Raw genomic sequence first — 7,876 nt, forward strand, 5'->3', positions numbered from 1 at the left:
TGTAACTGGAAACAAGACATTTAGATGACTCACGGGGCATTTCTATGTGCATTCGTCTGTTTCATCGCAGATGTAGTGGAGTTTAAAAACACATTGAGTCAATGGGTTCTGCCAATGTCATTGACAATATGCGATGGCTGATGCTCAGGCAGCGCTGAAAAAAATTGTCAAGGAATCTCATTTCTTCACCATCACATAGAAGGACAAAAGTTATGAGTACACTTTCTCTCACTTGCCTGTCTTTTATATGACAATGTCCTTTTGGTCAGTGCTGGATCTTAATCTCAAGACAAATGCATCATACACTTCATCTGATTCCATATCCAGTGCTGTTGTGTCACATTGTAACTAAATTTTAGGTATGAGACAAATCGCACAAATGATGTTCGTAGATGTTCTGCATTCACAGGAAGGGAAAATTAAGTGACTTGCAATTGGTTGCACTAGAGTTTTTATGTAAGCGGTATCAGAGTAAAGAGGGTTGAATGCAAAGGCAAATCCCTTTTTCCATTTTACTTTTATTTTTACTAGTATAAGCTACCCAGTGTTGGCCCATGAAATTTGATTGAAATCACCTCATCAAAGTGTGTGGTTATAAAGCGACAAAACACAATAAAGTTGAAGCGAAATGAAAACTTCAAGGTTCTGATGGTGACTGTGGAGCATTAAAACAAACATAAACACATTTTTCGCCGCTATCCACACTGCTACCGAATTTAGACGTCAAAGAACTGTTCAGTTTCCACACTCTTGCTGACACAATTAACTCAGTACAAAACAAAATGTCGGGGAGGGGGAGACAAAATTCTGCATATAAATTAAACAAAATGTAAATGGAAGTAAATGGGGCAGCGACTGCGGAGGCCACACCAGCGTCACTAACACGAGAGCTCGCAAAATTTCTTCACAGCTCCATGATTTCATTGTCATTAATATTCACTGACCAGAATGGATGAGCGTAATAGCTGGTAAAATGGCCCGACTGTCAGAGAGCAAATTACTTTCATTTCAACGCAGTGCCACCAAGCAGCGAAAGGCAATGACATGTAAATAGCAGACAGGGGGGAAAAAATACGAGAAAAGAAGAAAGAAAGGCACTTACACAGAAGTCATTGACATGTAAATACCAACAGGGAGGAGATGGAAGATGAAAGCGGGAGAGAGAGTCAGAGCGCCAGAAGCCTTTTTACTTTAGGAGTGCTGTAATTGTCTTCGCTCTCATTCATTTTTTAAACATTTAGGTGGAGAGCTTTGATTGATCGAATCACGCGCGAGGCATTGTGTTTCGAACACGACCTACGAAGAATGAAAATGACACCCTTCTTCCTCCTGCTGTCTCCACCCAAGTGCCGCTGCCACCCATATGAAACAGAGTTGTACACGAGTCACATAATATCCTCTCTTCGCACTGAAATGGCTTCCTCAGCACGTCAAGCGCCGTGCTCCGCTGGCTGCAGCCGTTCGCCACTGCATTCCCGTGCCTGTGTGCTGTATGAGTGATGACGGGGAGCAACTGGCTTCCATTGGGATCTAATCAAATGTGAGGGTCCATGCGGGCTCGCGGCCTGATAGAGAGGCGCTTTAACAGAGCTGCTCAGGGGAGACTCATCCATCAACCTGCAACCAACCAAAGAGCACCGGGGCTACTGCTGGCAATGATGGAGAGCCAGCTGACTGACTGGATGGAGGCACGACAGTAGTATGTATGGACGTGTGTCTGCACATGCGCCGCAGACGCATCAGTGTGTGGGAGCAACAGATTATCATATAAGAGAAGATAACCACGTTATCTCATGCTTTACCCCCCCCCCCCTCCCCCGAACAGTAAAATGAGTTATGTTTGAAAGCCTTGCATTGAGCAGGTTTAGTAACACAGTTATCAGTCTGGGCCTCCTTGAAGACGGCAGTGTGACAGAACAGAGCGTCACACTCCCCGTATGCATAGATGTCCACCGCCATCCTTGTTTTTCAAAAGTTTACCATTAAAGAACTGATTCGCCAAGTCTCCACTGCGACTGTTAGGCACGCTGTACATGCCAACTAGTTGTTAGAAGACATGCCAGAAAAAATAGCCATATTTCTATCTCAAACTCTGTCATGAAAATTTTGTTAAAATCCTCCTGGGACTTTCATTTCAGCTATTCAGCCTTATATTAGATGAGACAAAGTTTGAGCTTTTCAGCAACAAACTGGTAGGTGGGTTTGTTGGGTAACATAAGAAGTGTATGTGGAAAGGAAACTCGCTGTTAAGAATGGTAGAAGATCTATGATGTAATGGACTGCTTGGAAATATAAGCCTTTGGAAGGTGAAGACTGCAGGGCACCAGATTTCAGAAAAATCTACTAGCATCTGTCCATAAACTGAAAATGAGTGGCAAGTTTTTTAGTTTTTTATTTTTTTTGACAGGATAATCATCCAAAACAGATAATTACATCAATACAGTGCATGTTCACAAGGCCACTGTTTCCCAACTTTGGTTCCTTAAGGCACGCTTCTGCTTGTTTTATATGTTTCTCTCCATTAACACACCTGACTCAGATTATTACTGCTAAGCAAAAGCCTATTAATTAGGTATCAATTTAAGTTAGGTGTGCTAGGCAGGGAAACACCTAAAACATGCAGGGCAATGTGCCCTTAGGACTGTTGTTTGCAATCCTTGTCCTATATTCTAAATTAATTTGCTTTAACGAACACCTCTGTTCCCATACATAAACCCAGTACAAAAGCTGTAGAGGGAGCTGAAGAGATGAGAGCGCAAGAGATTCAGTGCAGCGGTTCTCCACCTTTTATTATACAGTAACTAACATCTCAGGATTTATGAATCAGTTCACTGTTGTTACCACTTTTGTGCAGGTTGGGCATTTATCTTTTTTTTGCAATGCTGATTACCGATGTGAGACACCTGAGAACCTGGTAAGGTTTTTGGTTATCCCGGACGAACCCCCAATTCTTATTATCTGGCTCAAAGGCCACAACTAGGGAAACACCCTATATATAAAAGTTTCTTAAATATGTATTTATTTAATGTTAAACTTAAAGTTTCTAATAGGAGGTAAGGGCAGTGAAATTGGTGGTGCATTGTATCCATGAGTGGAAGACGTGGTTAAAGTGTAATGTGCAATCAAAATAAGTCTCCTCCACTCACTAAAGCTTAAGTCTGAAGCAATAGTGACAATGGTAATATTATTGCTACCATTAGCGATAAAAATCCTGGTAACAGCATCAAGACTGAAGTACAGCACGTGTGTTGCTTTACTGCAGTAGGAACTGGTACACTTCACAAATTGATGGCTTAATAAGAAAATAACATGATTTGAGAGCAATGAAGCAACATCTCAAGACATCAAGCAGACAGCCTGCCTACAAACCGGACTCAGACCAGTTCTGTCAGTAGGAATGGGCCAAATTTCCAGCAAACTATTATGACGTACCGAAGTGACATTCAAAATATTTGAACGAAACATTACAGTATAAATTTTAAGCAATTAAAAAACAACTCTGCTTATTATGTTTTGTATTTAGGAGAGATAATTTTGGAAATCCCAACTGACCAAAAACAGGAAAAGGTAATTAGGATTAATGTCAGACGGTCGGAAAATGTATTTTCCTTTTACACATCACACATACATATCTGGATTTAGATGTAAATGTACTCAAATACATATTTTGCTCCTGGAATACAGCATTCTTTTAAGGTTTCTTACACAGCAGGTGGTAAATGTGAGTGCCGCTGTGTGATAAAACAAAACAGATAGAAAACCAAGAAAAAAAATGAAACAAAACGAAACTGATAAGGATCAAACATAATACAAAATTTAAATGGTATGAAGGTGTGTGGGTGATTTTCTAGGTGAGTGTGTTTATCAGTGCAGATCTGCCTACGAGGGCAGTACCTAATCACAGTGGAGGTTAGATTTTTATCTCAGCCCTGTCTTATCTCCAGAGTCCCCTCTCTTTCTTTATCTTTTTGTCTGACTGTGGGCCTCTCGGGCTGAAACTCGCTACTGGGGAAAGAATTCAGATAATATTAGAGAAACAATTGTTTACACACACAAACACATAAAGTGCAGAATAACATGTTTTATTCTTGGTCTAAGTGAGGCAGTGTGGAAAGTTCTGCAAGAGCAGGAGTAGGTGTTAGGATGTTCTTCAAGCATGCCAGGGAAAACTGTGTTTATTCTCTTTTTTCTTATTTATTGTTTATTCGGTCACATTACCTCTGCGCCTCGTCCCTGCAGCGACACAGCTATAATTCACTCCCCTAATTAAATATCTGGCTGCAAACTCAAAAGCCTGATTTTCTCCAATTGAATTTCCAATTCCTCACAGATACGCTGCATCAGCTTACGGATTCAGCCAGGCTCCGGGGTTGGAAGGATGCTTGGAGATGGAGGCTGGAGAGGCTGGAGATAGAAAGTGGGAAGATGTCGTGGGTGTATAGCAAAAAATAAAAAAAATAAACAAAAAAAACAAAACAAAACAAAAAGGAAGAGATATTCAGAGAGGAACAGAAAGTAAATCAGAGAGCTGAATCACAGAGAAGCTTGAAAGATGTATCCAGGGCAACATTTGGCTGAGCGTCTCCTGCTGGGCGTTGTCCAGGCACTTAGAGATGGGTGACACATGCTGGCATCTGTTTGTTGTGTGCGTGCGCATGTGTGCATGCGCATGCGTGTGTGTGTGTGTGTAGGGCCGTGTGGTCACTGGAGTTTAGAGATTACAGCAAGAGGTGAGGCCAAACTGACAACAGCTGCTGACTTACAAACCACATGACATTGATTTATTTTTGATTCCAGCCTAATACCCTTCCCTAACCCCTTAGCGCTCAGACACACTTGTCCACACGCGTACAGTTATAAGTCAGCATGATTGATATAAAAGCTGTCATTCTCTCTGCCAGCCTGTCGGGCTTCTCTTATCTCCATGGAGACACAGTGACAGGGCTTCATCCATCCCAAACACCCCCGACACAAACACATACATACAAATGTGCACAAACACACGCGTGCTAGTGCATAAAAAGTACACATTTCACCACATGCACAGATTTATTTATCTATATAGCCATATATGAGGCCCGCATGCACAAATATAGCACATGCTAATTATATTTTTTCTGGCTGCAATTATTTATTACCTTCCTTCATCGCCTTCTGGCTCAATCTCATCTTTGAAGCAGCCGAAGAGAGCCCGTTTCTCCACAAGAATCATTTAACTTTTATTTGAAATCTTCACTTGAAGGCCCTTTGATTTTGAAGGCTTCTCTTTGCCCACCGACGGACACATCTGTCATACCGAGAGTGGGTCCAAAGAGGGTTACCGGAGGAGGGGAGCTTTAATTGGAGTTACAGCTGTTGACGTGCAGGAGCAGAATGGCAATAACAGGCACACTTTATATGTTGTGCCACACTTTTTCTCATGACAGCTACTGTAAGATCTTTGCAGTTTTGGCATCTTACTCGGAAGTTTAGTCAACAGGCTCTTCAGATATTTAGTCAAACCAGGGAGGCTGTTATTAGAGAAGTCAAAAAAAAAAGTGAATCAAATAAATAAATAAAAACTAAATGGTACAACTCAATATTTTTTTCTGACATGCTACTACCCTCTAGTGGACAGAAAAGCAGCCTGCAGGGTTTGTCTTGATTCTGTTCTGAAATGTTGTACATGCACCAGAAGTCGTGCTTTCATTATCAGTACATGCTTCATCTTATTCAGAGTACTGGGTGAGTGTAAGGCAGGGCGACATGTACTCCATGCTTGCTTACACGTAGTCCCTAATCAACTCAAAATCCCCATTTAACCTAACATCCGCAGACAGGGTGTTCTTAATAATGACAGCGAGTCTCATAATTGCATGATGATGTAGTTTTGTAGATTTATATCTGCAAAATTCTACTGCAAGGGAACAAGGTGTCAGGTCAGACTACATATGTAACGCACTGCCACACCTCTGTCCAGTGCTGTTAGTCATATGCAAGAAAACACTAAGTACTGTAATGCAACATTTTAAATATGGATTTCTAATGTTTATCCTGTATTTAGATCCATTTTTCTTTTAACAACTGAGACCACCAACACAAAAGGACCGTACAGCATGATGGTGAAACCATCTTATTCTTGGCGGACATGCTGCGTTAAGTGACGTACAGTCTTACGTTTTCTACAGCGTAAAGATTTTTGTGATGTGGCTCATAATCCTCAAATCCCGGTTTCATCTGACCAGAGCACCTTCTTCCACAAGTTTTCTGCACTGCCAGAAAACAGACCTCAAATGGATCTTCTTTTGAATTTCTTTCAACAGCGGCCTTTTTTTTTTGTTTTTTTTTGCCAATGCGAACCAAATCTCGCCTTGCTTGTTTCCACAGTTTCTCCCACCTGAGCTGTGGCTCTCTGCAACTCCTCCATAGTGACCTGCACCTCTTGCCAGCTTCTCCATGAACGAGGAGCGACTGTTCTTGCCGGCTAACAAGAAGAGTCAAGTTTTAAAACTTTATTGTATATATTAAAATTAAGAAACAGTCTTTCAAATTAGTTTTGACAATAAATAGGCAAAAAAGGAAAATGTTTCATCACACATCTTTAAATATTAAAAATACTTTTATAATATCAAAAGCTCTAATTTTATTTGAAAATTCATCTCAAAATATTTCCGTTTTTTTTTGTTTTTTTTTGCTGTCATGCATTGTCAAGGTCAGTTGGATGCTGAGACAGCCTTTCTGTCCCGTCAAACCCGTTTGAAGAAATATTGCACACTTCTGGCTGGACCTATAAGTAGAGCTCTTGGAATATACTGTGACAGAGACAGATAAGCACTGAAGGAAAACCATCACTCATTTAGGGCCATTTGGGTTAAGTCAACAATTTCAAATCTGGCCCACACCACCCGGGCATTATAAAACACACCAACGCTTAAAGCCCGGCATCCTCCTGCAGGACTGCAGCACGCCCTGTTGTCAAACTATTGGTAAATCCATGACTCGGATCTTTTGCTGGGAGTCGGGACTTTACTCGCCCCGTACGATGCACGCCCACTTAGCTCCGCACAAAGTGTTTAATTGCTTTGGTCTGAGGAGGGGGAAAAACAGATAATAGGCACTTAGAAGATGTGAGGAGGGGAGTGTGGCTAAGAATGAATGAAGGATGTCATGAATGATGCCCTCTGTGCTTTCTGTGATATCACATTCCTCTTTAACAGTCCAGACCTTTAATCCCCAGCCCCCGCCCCTTCCTGTCTCAGTTAACAGGAGTGTCTGAATTGGCCACCAGCAGCAACAAAAGAAAACAACTTCAAGAACGTAAATTAAACATACTGCAGATGCTTTTGACTTGCTGTGTGTGTGTGTGTGTGTGTGTGTGTGTGTGTGTGTGCGTGTGTGTGTGTGTATAAGGTCTACAGGGCCCTCCAGGCAGGGTGAATAATTAACAGGGCCAGTGAGTGAAGTAGGGTACCAGGCAGGGTGTTTTGTTACCCCCGCCTCACTCAGCACGAGCAAACAGCATTAGATAAGCCTATCTCTATCCGCCTGGCTTGTGTGCATGTGTGTGCGCAGTTGGGCCACTTTAGATGATTCAACCATTTGATACCTTCAAAAGCCTCCTGCAGCTCGGTAACAGTTCCCGACAGAAAGCCTAGACATCCCTTGTCAAACGAAGATGGGCTCCAGCAGCTGCAGCCACTGAACATCTTGTCACGTCTCACAAAGTTAGATATATTTCTTCCGTCAACACATTGAAAGGAAACCAGCTTTTAGTCCAGAGAAGAAATATTGAATATTTGTTTTTTAAAAATTTTTTTTATGTTAAAGTATTTTTATTGAGATTGTACGTACGTGACAGACCAACACAAAGTAGTGCGCCACTGTGAATCAGAGCAGT

This window comes from Poecilia reticulata, chromosome 1, assembly GCF_904066995.2.
Source record: "Poecilia reticulata chromosome 1, P_reticulata-male-v2, whole genome shotgun sequence".
Classification (NCBI taxonomy): domain Eukaryota; kingdom Metazoa; phylum Chordata; class Actinopteri; order Cyprinodontiformes; family Poeciliidae; genus Poecilia; species Poecilia reticulata.